The 22,520-nt window shown below is 42.2% G+C and overlaps 1 non-coding gene across 1 annotated transcript; it reads left to right on the forward strand.

Annotated features, from left to right (window-relative positions):
* The first annotated feature begins 1,498 nt into the window (after positions 1–1,498).
* On the forward strand, positions 1,499–1,641 carry LOC114615928. The gene has a single exon (XR_003710552.1). It is a non-coding gene; the product is annotated as a small nucleolar RNA SNORA48 (small nucleolar RNA).
* Positions 1,642–22,520: the final 20,879 nt, after the last annotated feature.

A 22,520-nucleotide genomic window follows, 5' to 3' on the forward strand; every position in this document is an offset into this window, starting at 1 on the left:
CACTGTGGGGTAAGAATAATACAAACGCATTATAACATGCATGGCACTGTCAAAGAAAAATTTCATTAAGGAAATAAATACTGAATTGTCTCTAAGTCCACCTGAGAAAGGGAATAAGTGCTGTCGTGGGGGACAAATTAAATGAGATAATAAACATGACAAGGGTTTGTAAGTAGTAAGGGGAATACAGGCTGCCAAGAGTGAGCTTAAGACTTGGATCTTTACCTAGTTGTGTAAATTCTACCTCGGGTGTGAGATTGGATCTTCTGTCAACTCTTAATTGGACATGATTTGGGGTTAGAGTGAGGTTTGATTATTTTGGGATGGGGGAAGGTTATCTTCAAAGATGTGGTATATTCTTTAACATTATTTCAAAATAGCATACTCTTTAGGGCCAAATGGGAGGAATAGGAAGAAAGGTATCCTGCTGGCAATGTTTGGGAAGAGGCATAAAGGTCATCTTTACTAAGATGATCACATGGTCTGCCTCAGCCTAACCTCACTGAAATACTGAATGTTCTGCAGTCCTCTCCATTTAGTCAACTGTTATGAGTTTTAAGATATCATATAGTCTTATGATATCTTTAACTTAACTTACAGGTTTTTAAGATATCATATGATCTCCTAATGAGTGGTTTTAACTCGGCTCATCAGCAGTCCCTGATGAGGCCTAAAACATCATGTCGGGCACTTGACAGACGGCAACAACAATGCCAGGACCACTTTCTTCTCTTGCTTTCACTTGGCCAGGCTGGGTTCATAGGAACTCATTTGTGATATTATCCAGAATACAACCAGTGCCTCTCTGTGGTCCCTCCTGGAGGTCTATAGGACCAAACATGCCTAGACTGTTGTGGCAGTTTGAGTAGGTTTGGCCATCATAGATTCATGTGTTTGAATGCTTGGCACAATTAGGAGGTGTGGCCTTGTTGGAGTAGGTGTGGTCTTTTTGGAGGAAGTGTGTCACTGTAGGGGCGGCCTTTAAGGTCTCCAATGATCAAACTCTGCCCAATGTGGGACACAGTTCCCTTCTACTGCCGGCCACAATGACATGCTTTTATTTATAAGAATTGCCATGATTATAGTGTCTCATCACAGCAACAAAATCCTAAGACAAGTATCCTCTGTGTATGCTATACTGCAAGAGTCAGCAAGGGTCTGACTTGGAGAAGCATCCCTCCTTGGCGATTCTCTGAGCAATATATTTAGGTGACTGCTACATTGCACAGTTGGAGATGAATGCCCTTTTTGTGAAAACAAAAAGCACCCTGATTTTGATGACCTACTGAAGGCTCTGGCTGAAATGGTCATCAGTACCTCTGTTAGAAACATAAAGAGCAGTGAGACTGAACCAGGGGCGATCCCATTCTTGCAGAAAGCAGCTCAACCTCTAGTTTTCTCAAACTGAAAGAGGTCTAAGGAGTCCTCCAATTGCTCAAGTAGCTCAAAGAGCAGATGCAGAAGCTAACTAAAGGTGGAAGACAAAAAATGGAGTCAGTGCCCTGGCAATGGCAAAGAGATACCTTATTTGGCGATGTTGTTCTTATATCAGTCAGGGGTAGAGCAGTTGGCAGGCCTCTGGTCATGCTAGCTTGATGCCTAGATTAGTAACCAAAGCTGTGTTGTACCTAGGTCACATAAAAATCAAACCAAATCAAGTTCAGGCAGCACATCAAGGGAAGAGGAAGACAGACAGAGACCTATGTTCCACCACGCCACTCGATGCAGGTAGGAAAAGACGCCCACAGACCTACTCTCTGCCCATGGTATGGGATAGGGCATAGACACATAGAGCCCCTCCTACCACCATGTAGCACAGCATGGGAAGAGGAAGACAGGCAGAGACCTTTGGACCACTGTGCCACCCACAGACCTGCCCTCTGGCACACAGCACCAATGAGCTGTAGACACCTGCTTGCTGCCACACCACACAGCATAAACTGGGGATGTTACCCAGGGGGCTGCCAGACTTATGGCCAGCCCACAGTGGGAGCCACCATAATATGTAACTATGGGATAGACAGACGGGAGAAAAACAGAAGTAGAGCAGCTTGAGCACTGTAAAGGGAGATGGAACTGGAAACTTGAGGAAGAGAAGAGTAGCCCGTTGTGAATGGCCATCCTTGCCACCTGGGGCCATGGTGAGGTTCCAGCCCAAGCTGCCTCTGAGGGCCATGTCTGGGTCTGTGGCTATGCAGCAGCAGGGTCTGATGTAATTCTCTCTTGGTAGTATGAGCAGATGTTCATGGCTAATACGACTAACAGAGAACAAAGGGATATCCCTGATCGGGGCAGCCACAGGGGAACATGTGGATGCCCAGGGACTATGCAAAACAGACCCTACCCTCACTGGATGGTGCGCTCTGGAGAGCTGGCCCACCTATCACCTGCCTGCCACTTGTCTGCTGTGAGGTGGCTTGTGTGCAGGGGTAATGCCCTTCCCCCAAACCCCTCACCACCAGAGGTAGTTGAGAGAGTTGACGCAAGGATGTGAGAGCAGGAAAGCTAGGCCTGCCACTCTCACTGTCTGGAGTACTTGGAAAAGTGAACCCCAGGCCTTGTAGCACAATGGAGTCATCCCTAATCTAGGCATGGGTGAACCAACCCCAAGGGTGTAAGAGTGGGAGAGCTAGTCATGCCCCATCACTGCCTACAGCCTTGGGAAAGTAGGCCCTTAGCTGGGCAGAAGAGCTGACTGTGGAGGCCTGTGTGCAGGTAAGCCAGCCCAAGGGCATGAGAGCAGGACAGCTGACCCTGTCATCTGCTGATGATGACATTAAATGGCCTCCCTGGGGCAATGCTGGAGAGCTTGCCCTGGTGGTGCTAGATAAAGAGTCGGCAGGCTGATGAGCTCAGCTATCATCCAGGCCCAGATCCAGAGCTCTGAGTTGGCCCTCCCCAAAATATATACCATCTGCAAATGGTTGGGATTTCATGAAAGGGCCAGTCTTACTGATTCAAAGCTACAGGATCTCTACAACACTGGGGAACAAAAGAATTAACTGGGAAGAGTCTAGGTGAGGATCCAATATTGATGATGTCACAGAAGTCAGAGGCCTCAAAGCACACCAGTGACTCATTGCAATGAATATGTGCAGTGGCGATGTGTGGACAGAGGGATATGCTGTGGGACACACTGTGACACACTATAGCTTCCATGATGAGATGTTTTTCTATGCTCTTTGTTTGCTTGTGTGTGTGTGTGTGTGTGTGTGTGTGTGTGTGTGTGTGTGTTTTATTTTGTGGGGAGGTTGCAAGAGCAAAGAGTGGATATGAGGGGGCAGAGAAATGAGGTGAACTGGGGTGCATGATGGGAACTCACAAAGTATCAATAAAATGTTTTTGAATAGAGTTGGATTAAGAGTGTTTTCAGATAAACAAAACCAAGAGAATTTGTCACACACAGGCATGCATTAGAGGAAACTTTGGAGTGTTTCAAACTGAAAAGAAATCACGTCAGATGAACTGACACAGATAAAGCAAGAAAAAACATGGAAGGAAAAGGTAAAGTACATGTGCAGTATTGGCCGCAGAAAGTAATCATAAATGTGCCTCATACAGCTTAAAGTACACATATGCCAAAACCATGGTGACAACAACAGTACGTAAGTCAGCAAAGATCAATGAACTTATTATCTGGGACCAGGGTAAGAGTATCAATTATTAAGGGCTGTACAAATTCAAAGCACTCAATACCATAATGATAAAAATCTTTATCTTCAAAGCTAAAAAGGCGGGATGAACTTTTAAAAGTCAATCTAATAGAAAGGAAAGAAGGGGGAAAAAAGAATTCAAAGCAGGTAAGATGAAGGAAACCAGATGAGATGGTGGAGATACACTAAAATGCATCCTGATTATATCAAATGTAAGTCAGATGAGTCCTCCCGTTGACAAAATCAGCTAGCTGGACATAAAAATGAGCGCAGGCATGTCCTCTCCCCAGGAGCTTCAGTGGGAGCATGCGTAAGCCAGGAGATTGACAGTAAAACACCTCATGTCATACAAATGCATGCACAGAAAAGGCTCAGGAGCCCTGTCACAGAGCCGTCAACAAGAACCACTAAGAGGCTACCTCATTGGGATAAAAGGCTTAATTTGCCAGCAAGACATAACATTTTAAAATTTTTATGTACTTAATAACTTAGCCTCGAAATAAATGAAGCAAGACTCTGACTCAACTGCTAGAAGAATAAACAAATCTATAAAAGCAGTGGGAGATTTAAGTACACCTCTCTCGAAATTGATACAACAAGCAAGAAAAGATAATCAGGAGACGGAAAAATCTGAGCAACGTGTGTAACAAGCCTAACCTAATTGACATATTTAGAACGCTGTACCCGCAACTGCAAATCACACATTCATGGCAAGCGTACTCAGAACACTTTTTAAAAACTAACCATATGCTGCGCTGTAAAGCAAGTCTCAACAAATTTCAAAGGATAGAAATCAACTGACTATCTTTAACTACCAGGCAATTAAGCCAGAAATCAATAAAAAGATTACTAGGAGCCCCATATGTCTTGAAATTAAGAAACATGCCATCTAAATACCTACTAAAGAAATCACAATGAAAAGGAGAATACAGTCAGCCTTCCATATCTACAGGCTGTGCATCCACAAATTTACCCAATCAAAAACTATAAACTGCAATGGCTTAACGTACACTGAGCATGTGCAGGGTTTTTTGGGTCACTTTTCAGTAAGCAGTGGCATTTGTATTATTATCATGTATTTTAAGTAATCCAGAAAATATTTAACACATATAAGAAGGTCTACATAGGTTATATAAAAAATATTACATTTTCTGTAAGGAATTTTTGGCTCGTTATTCAGTAAACAGTAGCATTTACATTCTTATTAGGCAACATAAATAATCTAGAAATTATTAAACACATACAGGGATGTCCACAGACTATATTAAAATATTTCATTCTTATGTAAAGGACTCGAACATCCATAAAAGGTCCTATAACCCATTCCCAGAGGATACTCAGGGACCACTATATAGTTTAATCGAAGCACTCAGGAAGCAGAGGCAGGTGGATCTCTGAGTTTGAGACCAGCCTGGTCTACAGAGCGAGGGCCAAGACAGCCAGGGCTACACAGAGAAACCCTGTCTCAGGGGAGTGGGAGGGACCTATAATTAAAACTAGCATCAAGCATTCACCTAAATCATTACTAGAAAGGAAGTCGAAGCTCCAGGAGACCTCACTCATGCTTTGTAATGTTTACCTTCAAAAGGCCCGTCCATACATATTCGTCAGGTCCCAAGCCTGACAGACTGTCAGTTTCCTAGATTGAACCTATCACATCCTCAATATTATTTTTTTCTTTTTTTTTTTTGAGTAAAACCTTCCATTTAAATGAAACTTATTCTTAAGAACTTTCTGAGAAGGAGTGTATGAAATATTACATTTTATAGCCCTTAACTGAATCTACAGTTATTACTTTGGATAGAGAATTTTAGCTTAAAAGCTATACACACTTATCTATCTCCCACTCCAACCCTCACACACACATACAAAAGAAAAAATGCTAGGGTTGAGCTATAGCTCAGAGTATAGTGCTTGCCTAACATGCATGAGGTTCCACAGTCAACCTCCAGTATTATGAATGAATGAATGAATGAATGAATGAATGAATGAATGAATGAAGCTTCCGGTATGCTGAACTGACATGATGCAATATCAAATTACCTTCTAAATAACTATGTCTATGGCCATTGGTTAGTGCTGCTGCGATCTTCAGTAAAAGAACATTTTTTTACAGTGCTCTGCAGGGATGAATACTAGCCAGAGTTCTGAGAATAAATGATTGTTGGATGTCCAGCCATAGATGGGACTGTTCTACCTACCTCCTCTGAAGCTCAGGGAACACTGAGGAAGGGGTGGAAAGAACTCTGAACCAGAGAAAGACAAGGAATGGTGTGGAACACTGAGTTCTGAGCATGAAGTATGAAATAGCAGGTGAATCTTGAACTTACAACTGTGATCACCTATACAGGATTGGACGGGTCACATCTTGTCATGGAAGGAGTAGAGGTTTATGGGGCTCTTCCTCTCAACTAATGGTTGCTGGCATACAGAGAGACATTTTCTTCAGTGGTTATAGGCACTTATAAAGTGTACATGCTTCTGTAAACACCCTAGTGAAACCCATAGGGGAACACACACACACACAAGTAGTATGAGGATGACTAACTGGGGGGAGAAAAAGGATTTTATGAATGGAAAGGAGGACAAGAAAGAGGAACAGTGGATGAAAGGATCAAACTGTATTATCATGTATATGAAAATATGACAGTGAAATCCATCATTACATCAATTAATATACACCAATAAAACAATTTAAATCACACTACAAAATGGTAGAAACCAAAATAGCATGGTACTAGCACAAAAAAGTCAGATAGGCAGAAGAGAGGAGCCAGAATTAAACCGTGTAGTTGTAGCCGACTAATTTCCCACAACAATATTTGAGAACGTCTCTCTAAAAACTGGTGCTGAAGAAAAATCCAGGCCTCTATTCATCAAGGTTAAAAGTCAACTTAAAATAGATTTTAAAAACGTAAATAAATTCCATCTAAGCTATGAAACTATAGAAGGAAACAGAAGACATGCTTCGGGGCACTGGCCTGGAAAAAATGTAGTGAAATCCTCAAAATACAGGCAACAGATGCAAAAATTAACAAATGGGATTACATAAGACCAAAGTGCCTGTTCTAGCTGGAAAGACAACCACCAGAGTGGAAAGACAACTGGAGAATAGGAGGAAATATTTGCAAACATTTGACTAAATTCAAAATACATGAGGAACTCAAGATCAGAAGCTAAAAATATTAAAAATCCAAATAAACTGACCTTAAAAAATAAATGGATAATCTAAAAAGTAGACATTTTTAAAAAGAGTAAAAAAAATGACCAACAGATATGTCTTTTTTTTTTTAATCCTCAACATCACCAATCAGCAGAGAATGCAAATTGACCCACAATGGGAAGTCATCGAACCCTGGTCAGAGTGGTCACTTAGCAGCTATTTTACTCACGAAGAAGACTGTTGAAATCTCTCATTCTTTGTCTTGCTGAGAGATTGCAGCTCCCTGTGGTTGTACTGTATCCATACAGGGCAGCTTTATATTACCTCACAGAGAGAGAGGCTGTATCCATGTCTCCTCTGACTTGGAAACTGAGCTTTTATGTCGTTATCTGTTTGTCCACTGTGGAGAACAAGGAGCAAAGACCAGTGGGTTTCATCTCTAACTTTAGTGCCATGATACATAGCTAGCCATGAAGCACCTGCTAAGTTTGATAGAAGTGTTAAACTGATTCAACTATCACATCCTCTGTGATAATTAGGATGAACCAGTGGCCTTTTGCACAGTAGGCATACACTCTACCATTTGCTACACCAACAAAAAACGAGGTGCCCAGCGTCTGTTATGTATGCTCTCTCTCTCAATGTAACTGCCAAGTCTTTAAGAAGACTTGTAATGACAGTTTTGTGATATCTGGTCTCCAAGTCAGTGAGGATAATATTTCTAACAAGTTCTAGTCCATTGGTGAGAGTTACATAAGTTAACACATGTGGAAAGTTCTGAGAAATTTTGGACTACATCTGATGTTGGGTTGACACTTCAGCAACAGCTACATACACAAAGATTCGGTTAGAGTAAATGGTTTTTTCTTTCTCTCATATGTATGTGTGTTCATATGTGTGTGCACAGGAGTGAAAGCTCAAGGCTGACATGGAAAGTCTCCTCATTCACTGAGGCAAGGTCTCTCAACTGAACCCAGAGCTCACTGATTGAGCTAGTCTAGTTAGCCAGCTTGCCCTCGGTATTCCTTGTCTCTGCCTTCTAAACACTGAAATTATAGGCAGACCACTACACCCATCTGGCATTTATGTGGGTCCTGGAGATCCAACTCTGTCCTCATACTTGGGAAGCAAGGACTTTACCCAGTCATCTCTCCAGACCTGGCATGGCCTACAATAATAATAAATACAATTGGGAGAAATGTCACTTACTTTAACCCTGACAATTTCAGGTTGAAAGCAAGATGTGCCTGCTTTTTCTTGTTGTAAGAAATGGCTATGTACCATCCTCGACACCGCTGCTTTTATTTTGAATTGATAAACTCTAAAGATATTGAGGTGATTTAAGGGATTTTCCTTCTTATCAATGACTTAGAATCCAGCTAATAGCAGATGAAAGAGTTCAATGCACAGGAGATTGATTTTTTTTTCTAGGCATTTACAAGAAAGCAGCCTCTCAATGTCCAGGAAGAATAGCATCTCATTTCTCTCCCTTTGTCTGAGTTGGCTGGTAACCTACAAGAATCTGAGAGCAGCTGGAATTGAAAGGTCAGGCCGGAAGGTATACTTATCTCCAGAAGAGGTCACATAAATCTTTGAATTTCCTGAGATGACAAAAGCCCACTGAAAACACTAGTAAAGTCACATGATTCCACTGACTCTGCTAGCTGCTCCACTACTCCGTTCCAAGACCGCCCTGGTTCTGTAAGAAAGCAGAAGCTGTCTCTGAGTACATTGCCTGCCTATGGAGCCCTTTCCCCTAGCTGAACCGCCTTTTCTAGGTTCAATAGGAAAGGATGCTGCCTAGTTCTAGGGCAAGTTGAGATGCCAACCTGGGTTGATAACTATGGGAAGCCTCCCCTTCTCTGAGGAGGAGAGGAGGGGTGGTGAGAGGAAGAGACTGGGAGGAGAGAAGGGAGGAAAAGCTGGGATCCAGATATAAAGTAAATCTTTTAAAAACATTAAAAAAATAAATTAATTAAAAAAAAAGCGAAGACCCAGTGGCTCTCCAGGATCGTCTGCCTTGGCTATTTCCACCTATGTAATATTGGGGACTTTTTAAGAATTTCCTTATGTATAGGATTACTAAAGGAGATTTAAATGTTTTTTTAAATGCCAGTTCAACCTTTGCTTCTTTGGAAAGACGACAGCCATGGCACCACCCCGTGAGGGAGCTCAGGGCAACAGACTCCACTTTGTGGACGTCTGCTCTATGGGACAAAGCTGGCCACTCCGCAGGCAGATGGAAAGCTGGTACTTCATCGTTCATACCCCACCCGCACGCTATTCTTCCTTATCATCTTCTTCATGTTTTTCCTCTCTCTTGTTCTCTTTTCTTTTCTCCTTCTAAGTCCCAACCCATGACACAAGGCCACGTAAAGCAGGCAAAGTTAGGAGTGTAAAACGGGCGGGGGGGGGGGGGGGGGCAGGGATGGAGGGGAACAGACTGGGATCTGCCACCCTGCAGTTGTATCTTGTTTCCCCCACTCTCTTGGCCACCCTCATCCACACCCTTTATCTCAAGGTAGATGGAATGTATCCAATCCACTTGTCTCTAGGCAGGCAGTTGCTGCTCTGAATGCTAGGCCTAAATACCCAACAGCCACTTAAATCTCCACATCTGTGTGCATAAGCCCTTCAGCCTCCTCACTCTCAGCCTGACTCACCACTCCCCACCCACCCTGTTGCCTACCACCTGCTGGTGCTTCTGAAAGGCCCATTTTAAGTAATGGCACCATTATCTACCCAGATTCCAAGGGCAAAAGAGAGGAGACAGCTCAGCACTTCCTGTCCATCAGCTCCCGCCCACCTCTGGCATCCGGCTCTCACCTGCCCACCTCCTCTGTCATCTGCCTCCTCTAGGGTCTGTTGGTACCCAGATCTCTGTTTGTTTCTCTCTCCTGACTTCTAGCTTCTTTTATTGTTTTTTTTTAATGTGTTTCCTTTCACATGAACTTCCAAATCGTGGATTTTGTTTTCAGTATGATAAATTCCTCCTTGACTTTTAAATTTAAAAATCACTGTTTCTGTTGGTTTTAGTTTTCTGGTTCCATGTCTTTAGTACATGTACTTGGTTTTGTGGGGGGTTTTGGTTGATGTTGTTGGCGGTGGTGGTCTTTTGGTTTGAGGGGGATTGTTTTGTGTTGTTTGTTGTTGTTTAGTAAGATCCAAATTCATCTCCATTTGCTGTCATCAAAGCCATTTCTTCTCAGGGGTTTTTTGCCATCCTCTGATGTTATTACTGAAAATACCTAAGTGCCCTGAATTTTCCTTCATGAGCTCTTGACTGTTTTGTCCTGGATCCCAAGTCCAGCTATAAAAATGGCAATGATTTTAGGAGCCCTGGAAAGGGTAGTATCCAAGTTACCCTTAGGTAACGGCTAAGTAGCCGTTAGGTAACAGTTAGGTGGCGGCTACACACACACACACACACACACACACACACACACACGAGACAGAGAGGGGGAAGAAGGGAGAGAGGGAGGGAGAAAGAGAGAGAGAGGAAGGTAGAGAGAGAGAGGGAGAGAGAGAATATATGCAAGAAGTCTGCTGCTCTCCTTCTACTCAGCAACAGAACCACGGTCCTCCAAGTGAGGTAGCCCAGTTCATACCATGTGTCTACTTAGGATGTAGCAGAGGCTAGCAACCCTCCTGGAACTACACAGAGCTGACCCTGGTCTTCGAAGCCCCTGTAGTGAGAGATGGCGTGATCAAATTTTTCTTTCCTAGAAAGAGGAACAACGGCTCTAGAATAGGGATGCCTGGATTGTGTTCCCACCTCCTCCACTAACCAGTCTGGTGCCTTAACCAACTCGCTTGTCTCACTGGACATCTGCTTCCTCACTGGAAAAAAAAGAAATGTGGTAAAATATGCTTTGCCTACTTCACAGGATTTTATGCGGTTTTAGGAAAAAAATGTTTTCAATGTATGTTTTTGAAAACTAAAAAAACAAAAAAAATAGCATAAAACTCAAACTGCCCTATTAAGCTATAAACATAAACATCAGAGAGCTGGAGAAACGGCTTGCTGGTTAAGAGTACTGGCTGCTCTTGCAAAAGACCCAGGTTTGGTTCCCAGCATCCACATGGTAATTTACAACTACCGGAATCTCCAGTTCCAGGGTCTCTGATGCCCTCTTCTGTCTTCGTGGGCACTCCAAGCATATACGCTCTAACATACATTCAAGAAAAACACTCAGACACATAAAATAAATAAATCTTTAAACATAAGCATCACTTTGTCAGGGAGGACTATATGGTTTCCACCACAAACCCCCACATTGGACTGAGGCAATGTGGCCCCAATAAACCCCCTCAGAGTGCACGTGACACAGAAGAAAGAGAGACCAAAGATAAAACAGAGAATCATTAAGGTTCGCTGCTGTAGGATGTTTTCATGAATTTACTGCTCTGACAGGGGAATTCCAAGGGGTTAGGAAATGGGGCAGGTTATGTTTTTTAGAAGAATAAGGGAAGAAATCCACGGGGATTACCCAGAGAGGATCCCTCAGCTCAGTGAGAATCAGATTCCCTGACCACTGAAGGGTAGTCAGAAGACCTCCAATTGTGCCAATATTCCTCTTAATTTTATATAGGTAGGACTTCCTTGCTTCACACAATTATGCTCCTTTTCATGAAGTAAGCATTTCATGGATTAGAGCTAGAAATGAGAAAACCCCATTCTCGATCCTCGCTTCCCTTCAACCATGGATGCTGTGTGACATTTTACTCTCATGCTTTATTAATCTAAGACACCATCGATTATAAGATATCATGACTTTATGTAATACTGAGAAGGAAAAATTATCTCCAGTTTAAATTGTGACATATCAATGATGAGAAGTATTTCCACTTCAGAGATGATAAATGTGAAAAAAAATATTGAACTTAGAACCCTGAATCCGTAGTATCTATATGTCAATTGGGTTGATGTATCAAAGTGGCTCCCACTAACAGCACCATCCATCTACAGGAGCCTGGCTGGTACAGTATAGAATTCTCCAGAACTCAGAGTACAGTCTCTGCTAGAGAGGATTATTGACAGTGATCACTGTGATAATTTTTCTGAAGGCCAAGATTCTTCTGAAGAAAAAAAATGAGAGAAGTAAGCACAGGTTACTTTTTTAGGTTTTGGAAAGGAAACAAATGATTTATTCCTAGAGATGAGATCTAGCTACTGTTTTTCAACACATGGATTGTAGCCACCTGCAGCCACGAGTCGAACAGGTTCACCTGGAAAGATGGCTGGGAATGAAAGGGGGACGGAGAGCGAGAAAAGATGAAGCCAAGACAAAGTTCTCTGATCAAGGCTCCATGGTTTTAATGTTAAGCTTTCAATTTAATGGGGAAGACCCCCGTCCGAACCCTTCCTAGTTTCAGTCGGGAGAGTTGGGTGGGATAATCCGTTCTTGGTCACGGGTCACGGCTGGAGATGTCTCAAGGCAAGCCCAGGGGCAGTTCTTCTTTCAAGTTCCTGTAGCAGGATGTACGTGCAGCCAAGGTGGGTGACCCCACCTAGGTGTCTACTGACATGCAGCCAAGGTGGCTAGTTCCACCTAGGTCCTATTATTTGGTCTCTTGTGGTAAACAAGGTCTCGGGCCTGCTCACGGCTGGGAGAAGGGCACAATAGATCAGGGACCCAATGATCTGTAGACCCAACGATCCTTTTAAGGGCCTAGAGTTCAGAAGTGTCCCAGACATCATGGGATACTGTGGTGGTTTGAATATGCTTGTCCCAAGGAGTGGCACTATTAGAAGGTGTGACCCTGTTGGAGTGGATGTAGCCTTTTTGGAGTAGGCATGTCACTGTGGGCATGGGCTTTAATACCCTGGTCCTAGCTGCCTGAAAGCAAATATTCTGCTAGCAGCCTTCAGATGAAGATGTAGAACTCTTAGCTCCTCCTGCACCATGCCTGCCTGGATACTGCCATGTTCCCACCTTGATGATAATGGACTGAATCTATGAATCAGCCCCAAATAAACATTTTCCATTATAAGAGTTGCTTTGGTCATGTTGTCTATTCAGAGTAGTAAAACTCTAACTAAGACAGATATCCTCAGAGGACTGGTCGTTGTACAGCTCCAGGGACCGTCTCACCTATCCCCAGAGGCAGGAGCTCCCAGTCCTAATCGTCCTAATCTCGGGGCACTTATTGCATCTACCCTTCAGTGAATAACGACTGTTTGCTCAGAGTCAGGTAAGAGGTAAAAAGGAAATGTTGTCCACTCCGTGCCCTACTGCTCCTGACATCTTTCTCATTCTTATTATTTCCATGTGATTCTCTTTTTCTTCCTTTCTCATTTTTTTCTTCATGTTTAAGGGGTGGTTTTTTTTTGCAATATTGTATTATTTTAAACTTTATATGGTTTTGTTATTTACTCTCATACATTTATATAATTTTTTATGAATTTTCCATTCTTGAGCAATATTTTTCTTTTCCTTTGTATTTTTCCTGATGCTGTTTCCTCCCCCACATGTGGTATTATGATTTTACCTTACTAGCTTAAAAACAATACTCTTACGGTGCTGTTGGATTTTTTCAATTTAATCATTTTATTTTATGTATATGTTTTGTCTGCATGTGTGCATGTACACCACATGCATGCCCAGTGCCCACAGAAGGTAAAAGGTGGCCTTGAATTCCTTGTAACTGGAATTAGGGATGGTTGCCATCCACCATGTGGGTGCTGAGCATTGAACCTGGGTCCTGTGCAGGAGCAACACACAGTCTTAACTACTAAGCCATCGCTCCCACCCCCCCATTTTTCTTTTTTATTCCTAGTCTTACATTTATGCAATTTTGGTTTTAAACTTTCTCACTATTGGGAAATCTTTTGTTTTGTTTTGTTTTTCTATTTTTCTTACTTTATTTGTTCTAACTGCTGGATTTTTTTCTCTCCCATTCTATAACATTCTTTTCTCGCTCTCCCTTTTTTCTTTCTCTTTTCATCAATTTCACTTTGATATTCCTCTTTTTCTCTCCTTTCCCTGTCTCCTTCCTTTATCTCTTTCATGACTAAGTCCACATTTACCTTAAATCATTTCTATCTTCATCACACATCTTACCATATTAGTTGGCTCTTTGGTTCTGTGGTCATTGGTAACATATTAGTGAGTTGTAACTGATATTAAGTGTATTTCTATATTCTGTGTGGTCAAAATTGTTACAGCTACAACAGGCTGCCTCTTCCTCCTTCTTTTCCTCTTCCTCTTCTTCCTCTTCCTCTTCTTCCTTCCCAAGTGGTACTAGGCATTGAGCCTTCAAGAGTAAGCTGTCCAATAAACACACACACACACACACACACACACACACATACACACACACACACACACACACTAGAAGAACCAGCTAAACCAAGGCATGCCCAAGTCACAATAAAAAAACAGAAGAAGCATAAAATAAACGTCAAGGCAATGTGCAGACTCCAAGACATGAAAATAGGTAAAATGCCAGGTGAATATGTCAGAGTTTTCAGGTAAAAAATTTCAATGACGTGAAAGAGAATGCAAACAAGCAAACATGGAGGAAAGAGTCAGTCAAATGAATGAGAATGAATGAGAAAATAAGCAATAGGCAAAAATGAGTGAGCAATGTGGAAGAGAATTTCAGCAAGGAAACTGAGATTTAGGGGGAGAAAACAAATATAAATGTTAAAATGAAACATCCAACAGATCAAACAAATGATACAGTGGAAAGCACCACCATTCAAACCAATCGAGGAAAAAAAAAATGAAAGGATGGATGGACACAGTTCATAAAGTACTGCATTCAGACACTGATGAGGAAATATAAAGAAAAGAGCATGACCTCAATGTCTAAGAACTCTTATAACCAAGGGATTGAACATCAGATTCCAAGACAGGGTCAGCCCAGATAAACACTAAGCACATTAGAGAATCTACTTAATGAAGATAAACTAGAAATTTCTCTAAATCTATAGTGAAAAATAGACATTGAAACACAGGAAACACGTAGAAGCCCAAATAGACATGATCAAAGAACTTCCACAGCATATTATAGTCAAGATGTCAAAAATACAAAGCAAGGAAACAGTATCAAAGCTACCAGAGAAATACATCCTACAATGATGGAAACATGAGAGTAATATCAACTTTACATCAGCTCAGCAACCCTCGAAGCTATGAGAGCATAGAATGATGAATTTCAAGCCCTGGGAGTAAATGACTACCACCCCAGAGTGCTACAACCAGCAAAGCTCTATCTTTTAGAACTGATAGAGAATGAAGGGCATTTCAAAGCCAAAACTAAGGCAGTCGACGAACACAAAGCCAGTACTGCAGACGATACTTCAAGAAATACCATACTCTGAGGAAAAAGAAAAACAGTCTCAATTACAAAAGCATAGGAGAATGGATTTCATGAGACAACAGTTAAACAAAGGAGAGAGGGGAAGGAATCTGTCATGTCCAACACAGTAAGCCAGCAAATCTTGGTGTTAGTAGGAAAGAAAGTAACAAACAATAATACAACTGAAAATCCATGGGCTACGAAGGAGCTGAGATACACTCTAAACTCATAGAGAATCTAGTCAATGGAATTGCAGTAGAAAATATTTCAAATCTAGAGAGACAAACAGACATCTAAACATAAAAAAATTTTACAGTACAAATAGACAAAGCACTGGTAAGGAACATCTAGGAGCCTGGGTGACCCTAACCAACTAGAAGAGCAAACAGGAAAATTAAAGGGATGAGTGCCCATCTGTCAGTAATAACTTTAAATGCACATGCTCTCAACTCACAAACAAAGAGACATAGGCCATCTGACTGCATTACACCCAACCTTCTATTCACTTCAGGATGCTCCATTTACTGATAAAGACACCAGAAAGTAAAAGACAAAAGATGGAAAACTGGCCTGGCAAACAAATAAAAGTGGGGAAAGTAGCTGGTATAGCTACTCAGGTAGCAGAAAAAAACAGACTTCCAATCAAAATTAGAAGAGATAAAGAAGGTCAAACTTCATCAAGATAATGAGGCAACTGATAAATACTTACAAAAATATGAATCAGCAAAGCTTTTAAGGCCTCACTGGCTCCTGCAACCTCTTCAGTGTGAGTTTCCACAGCCAAACACTGCTCCGCCAGCAATCAAAACTTGTAAAGCCCAAGTCCAACCCTCACAAAAAACATAAGATTGAACCTAGAGCCTGTGAATTCTAAGCTGGGTTCTATGGCCTGAGATGTTTTCACCATAATGTGATCAAAAATACTACTTGTTTTCATTATGTTGTAGAGTCTGACACACGATTTTTTTTTTCAGATGAGACTTTGAGGAAACTTTTTGAAAAATACTGACTTTTAAAAGTTATGTGGTTATGGTGAGAATCAGGAAGTCACTGCATCGGAGAAATATTAAATCTGAGAATTTAATATTTGCTGTTAAAGAGATTTAAGATTGGAAGACAACACTCAGGCATGGACTCCCAGAGTCTCCAGGGAATGAACTGGGAACTGGGGAAAAGAGGAAAACAGGAAAACAGCTACCAAAAGAAATGGGTAGTAGCCAACAATTCCTAGTCTGATAACAGAGTAAATTAAGAAACTTTACAAAGCAGAACAGGAAAAATCCAGCACGTAACCTGGAGGGATTAGAACAATTTAAGGAAGTCCTCATTGCAGAGTGAGAGAGGAGACAGAGACACAGAGAGAGACAGAGACAGATGAACCATACTTAAGTGTAGAGCCTCAGAAAAGCACTGTGGTCCTACCCTCCCATAAAGACATTTTAAAGAGGAAAAACATGACAGGAGACAGAAGTTGTGTGTGGCAGCAGAGAGGAAACACTCCATGAGAAGCCTTTCCTCTTGGATCACCTGCACAATGCCATTTTTTTAAAAACCCAATGAGTCCCAGAAATTACTGCACTCTTAGGAAACTCAAGTATCATGGGAATATCTGCTGAAAACCTGAAGCTACAGGCTTCCTCTCTATGGAAGCTGTTCTGATAAGTCTCTCCCTGGGGAGGCATAAACAAACGTCTATGCCCTCCTCCTAAGGCTCCAACAACAAACTAAAGTACAACTTCACTGGAGCACAACTAACGGAATCAATGAGCTTATTTGTGTTACTTACAGAGCAGGGGTCAAAGGTTACTTCCAGGAGCATAGGTGAGTCCAAAGCAGCTTCACCATCAGAAAGCCTCACCTCTGCCTGAAGTGATGGAACTACATAGATGGAATTCCCACCCCCTCCAATCAGTCTTCCAGAGCCACATGCTCCAGCACCTCCAAAGGTCCCAAGAGCATATACAATTAAGGTAGAATTGTATACACATGGCTGGGAGGTACAGTAGAGGCCAAAATCTCAGATGAGGGTCCAGGGACCTTCCTTACACTCTTCTTCTATAAAGGAATGTCAACAGTCAACAAACCCTATCTCCAGGGCCTCTTGCAAAGGGTCAAGTTGTTCTGATGGAAATGGTGGCTGTTTGCTTGAAGGAACATGTTCTACAAAAGGGAAGAAATTTACACCAGAAAAACACAGTATTCTGTGACACCAAAACCTACTTCTTAGAACCAAAGTCCACAGACTCCAAGTGGCATGCCCAAAAATGGGAAAGGCAGCCCTGAGTCAGGGCTGGCATTTATAATCAAGGTTCTGAGGGATCACTCAGAGGCATGCCTAGCATCAGTAACCTGATTCATAAAGGGTTTGGAAGAGTTTAAACTCTGAAAGATAACAATGGTAAATCTAGACTACAATACTGCATTAGTTTGCTTTGTCAAGTTGACAAGAACAAAAAAACCCGGGCAGTGATGGTGCTCGCCTTTAATCCCAGCACTTGGGAGGCAGAGGCAGTGGGACTTCTGAGTTCAAGGCCAGCCTGGTCTACAGAGTGAGTTTCTGGACAGCCAGGGCTACACAAAGAAACCTTGTCTCGAAAACAAAACAAAACAAAAAAAAAGGCACAAATACTCAGCAAAAGTCTCTGTCATAAGTGATAAAGAATGAAAAAACGTTTAATAATAGAATAATTGTAAGGGGTTGGAAAAATAACTCAGCGGTTGAAAAGTACGCACTGCTTTTTTGCAGAAGACCTGCGGTGGATTCCCAGCATAGTCAGAAGGCTCGCGAACACCTGTAACTCCACCTTTAAGGAGATCCAATGCCTCTGACCTCAGCTACCTGCCCCCAAGTACACTGACACATACACTTAACTAAAAATAAAATTTAAAAGCACTCCAAAAGTAATTTAAGATCACTAAATCAGATCTGCAAAGGACACCGGAGGGAACATTTTGGTGTGAAGAGAAAGACAAACAACCAAAACGATGCACACATCGGGATGACCCTCAGCCCACTTACCGTCAGGTCTGAGGTTCTCATTCCCGGATGACTGGTAGATAAGGTCCCTAACGTTATATTACAGTGTCCTCTTCCCAGGACCACTGCTAGCAGAGAAGGTCTTCAATTGTGTGTCTAGGAAGCAGAGATAGGCTATTGTATATCTAAAGTTATATCAGCAACGATACAATAACAAGGAAGCCAAAATGGAGCAGGAGAGCCACCAGTCCTCGATGAGGCTACCAAAAAGACCCTTTACAAGGCTAACAGAATGCTGGAACAGGTTGCCATGTAGAGACCCACACGGAAGCAGAGTCACTGTTTGCCCTAGTCGACTGGCTGTTGACTGAGTACCATCTCCTTGGAAAGAACAGGACCTGAAAGAGGCAGCTCTGTGTGGACCAGAGCAAGTCTCTGTGAGAGCTGGGGCAGCTGTTGAACCACGGAAGGTAGAAATGACCATGCTGAGGCTGAAGAAGAGCTGTGAGCAGAGCTCCGCTGTGCTCGCCACACAGGTGTGGGACCCAATCAAGAGAAGGGTTCAAGGAGTCAGAAGGAATTTAGGGGTGGGGACATCTTAGACAGAAGAAAGAAAATGCCCCAGAAAGGGACACCAAGTGGGTTTTCAGTGAGGAGTGTAAGACTCAAATGAGAGATAGGGAAGGATCCAGAGAGATCAGGCTTGTATTGAGAGATAGGGAAGGATCCAGAAGTCAGGCTTATATGTCACATTACTAAGCTTTGGTGGCAGTGAGTCACTATGTCCCCCATACTCACAAAGGACAATTTGAGTGATTAAGGCTTATGGCAGTATATGGATAGAATGGCCTAAGAAACAAGAGCCTAATCAACACTCTGAATGCCTCGGGCCACTGTCTGTAGAAGACGCTGCTATTATTTCCCCTGTCAACTACATCCAGTTGCAACCAGATGACCAAAATGCGAGTTTGTCGTGGTTCCCCTGGAACAATTTGGGACTAGAACAACAACGTGATACAGCTGCAGGGTACACAGGGCCTGCACAAACAGGCACACAGTGATGCTAAGGAGAACTGCACAGGAAAATGGACGTAAGTTCAAGGCCTGGCACCCATGTGGGCTGTGCTGGACTTGAGCATCCATCCCGATGTAGCTGTCCTCTGAGCTCACTGGATCTCAGATTCTGTGTTTTGTAACATTTAATAAAAGCAAGAAACCGGTTTTTGATCTTAAAATCAAACCTGAGACTTCTTTTGAACAAGATTTTTGGTAATGAAGCAAAGAATAAACATGGATCCCAACAGCTTAGGATCCCATTCTGGGCTGATTTCCTCTCAAAAACAGAATTACATTGCGTTCTCCCTTCATTATCTTCCTTTCTCACACTAGCAAAAAACTACCCTTTCTAACCCTCTCTAACCTCTTCCTAGGGACATCCCCACTCTCGTGTCATCTCTGCTCTGCGGGGCACATCATGAGTCACAAGCATACCGATTTCTTCACCCAGGGACATATGGCAAGCCTTTGTCTAAGCAATAGACAGACTAACAAACAGTGAATTATAGATTTGATTTTGTAAAACAAAACATCAATCCATTATTTATAACTAAGGAGAAACCTGTTAATGCCCTGTCCTCAGTTTGCTATAGAGTACACCTAGGCCTTAGATAGGTTGACTGTCTTAATAGATGGTAAAGATCGGCTCACCACACGGTGCATCAGAGCACAGTAGCAGATTTCACGTATTACTTATTTAACTGGTGTACTTCTTCAGTGAGTCAACTAACAATATATTAAGATGTAACATCAACTTAGCAGGTGTTCACCTGCATCAAATATTTATTGCCAGTGGTAAATTTGCTTCAGAAAAAGACAACAGCCTCCCCACTGACCATGTGATTCTGGATCACGAGCATAAGCAACAGTTGGCAGGCTCTCCTGTCCAAGGCATCCACATGGACTGTGCTCCCAACGGTCTCAGTACCTATCGATCATCGTATCAACAAGCAGGTGCTGTGCATCTACTCTACGTTTGGGCTGGGCACGGGCAGGGGGTGCTGTAAAAGACAGTGAAAGATCATAGGCGTCTGGAATCCCCAAACCTAGTGATACTCCCACTGCTACCTCTGGCAAATGGTAAGAGCTTCCACAAAGCTGTTCACCCCCTTGAACTTTGGTCTCTACATCTGAAGAAGGGTGCTGCCCACAGCACTGCAGTGATAGTAATTACCATAGACAAGCACATATGTGTGCTTGGTAGAACTTAAAGGACTCCCTCGGGCCATTGTCACTAGACACAGAGCAACCTCTGCTAATTTGGTTTTTCACTTTCAGTTATATCACAGATACTGTATCATTCACATTCTATCTTCATTGCTTGGTCCAATCCTGGCATGACCAACCATATGTGTGTGTGTGTGTGTATGTGTGTGTGTGTGTGTATCTATATGCATACACATATATGTATATGATGTATATGCTTATATATGTGTATATGTGTATGTATATATGTGTGTATATGTATATATATGTGTGTTGTCCATATGCATATATGTATATATGATGTATGTTATATATATGTATACATATGTGTATATGCATATATGTATATTATGTATATGTGTTATATGTGTTATATATACACACACATATATACATGTATATATACATATACATATATATATATGATTAATTAGAGTGGCTTGCAGGCCAGGCTGTGGAGCAAGTAGTCTAACAATGGCCATGTCCCTTAGGAAAGGCCAACAATCCAGTCCAGTCCACCTTACTAGTTGTCTCAGCTGTCCCCAGTCTGATGCTGGAGTCCCAGAAGACTACTACAATGCTGATGGACTTCAGTCTACGTTGGAATCCTGAAGAAGCAGGTTCTAAAAACGCCAAGGAAAATGCCTCAGGAACAGGATAGAGGAAGACACCGGCAAGAGTGAATGCAAGCAGGCAAAAGGCAAAGCTTCCTTCCTCCATGTTCTTCTACATGGGTTGCCATTAGAAGGCATGGCCCAGATTTAGGGTGGGTCTTTCCCACCTCAAATGATCCAGTTAGGAAAATCTGTCACTCATATGCCCAGCTGCTTGCAGTTTACCTTATTCCAAATGTGATCAAGCTGACAATCAAGAATAGCTATCACATTGGTCATAATTTGGGGGTTTTTTTCTTCCTTTTCACATAAGTGTGTGGTGTGTATATGTGTGTTTACACACATGTTGGCATAAATATTTACACCTGTGCCTATGTGTGTACATGCACTTCTGCATGCTAATGGAAGGCTCTTCCTCAGTCACTTTTCCATCTTATTCTTAGAGTCAGAGCCTTCAATCAAACCCAGAACTCACCAATATGGCTGGCTTCCCGGCCAATTTCTCTGGGGATCTTTGTCTCTGTCTTTTAAGGCTGGGATTACAGGTGAGTTACCATATCGAGTTGGCACTTATGCAGGTTCCAAGAATTAGAACTCCAGTCCCCTTGCTTATGGTGGCAAGTGCTTTAATCACTGGGCTACGTCCCCAGCCATTTACATTTAGAGTAGAATAGCTAAAAGAGAAATGATCTTTATTCTGTTTTGCTTTGTGAGTCTCATGAATCTGAAGCTGGCTTCAAACTCTCTATGTAACCAAAATTGACCTTGAACTTCTGATCTTCCTGCCTTCACTTCCTGCAAGCTGAGTTTACAGGCATGGGCCACTATGTCCAGTGTTATACAGAGCCAGAATCAAACCCAGAGATTCCAGTATGGAAAGTAAATACTCTGCCACCCAACTTATGTTCACAGCCCTCAAACCATCATGTTTAATAGAGAAAGCATTCTTTTGGCAAAAGATAAATGAAATATCTACTGCAGACACATTTACTCAATGTATTCAGTAAACATATACCAAGGCCCTACTAAGTGTCAATGGCTGTTCCTGGTGGTAAGAGCAAAAAAAGAACAGGACACTCGATGTTTCTGTCTTAATAGCAACGGTACAATAAAAGGGAATGCAATAAATAAATAAACAGGCATCAAGGCAATCCCAAGAGCTGTGAGCCAGAGAGATGGTTCAGGAGTTTAAGGCACTTGCTGCCAAACCTGATGACCTGAGTTCAATCCCCAGGACCCACACGATGAGAGGAGAGAACCAATTCCCTGATATCCCCATGAATGCACCAACATGCCCACTCAACAAGTAAGTGTCGTGCATTTAGAAATAAGAATTTTAAATAGGGAAGTCTGCAATTAGTAGAGTAACTTCTTAAAGCAGGCAATAGTCGATACAGGCACTCAGTCATGGAAGATATGGAGCCAAAGCATTCCAGCACAAATGGTTTTAGACATCAGCGAACTGATAAGTTGAAGACGCAGGCAGTGATTTAGTGTGTCTGCAGTGACGTGAAAGGAGCGTGTAAGGCAAGGCCAATGTCTGT

Source organism: Grammomys surdaster, unplaced genomic scaffold, assembly GCF_004785775.1.
Source record: "Grammomys surdaster isolate TR1022 unplaced genomic scaffold, NIH_TR_1.0 130, whole genome shotgun sequence".
Taxonomy (NCBI): domain Eukaryota; kingdom Metazoa; phylum Chordata; class Mammalia; order Rodentia; family Muridae; genus Grammomys; species Grammomys surdaster.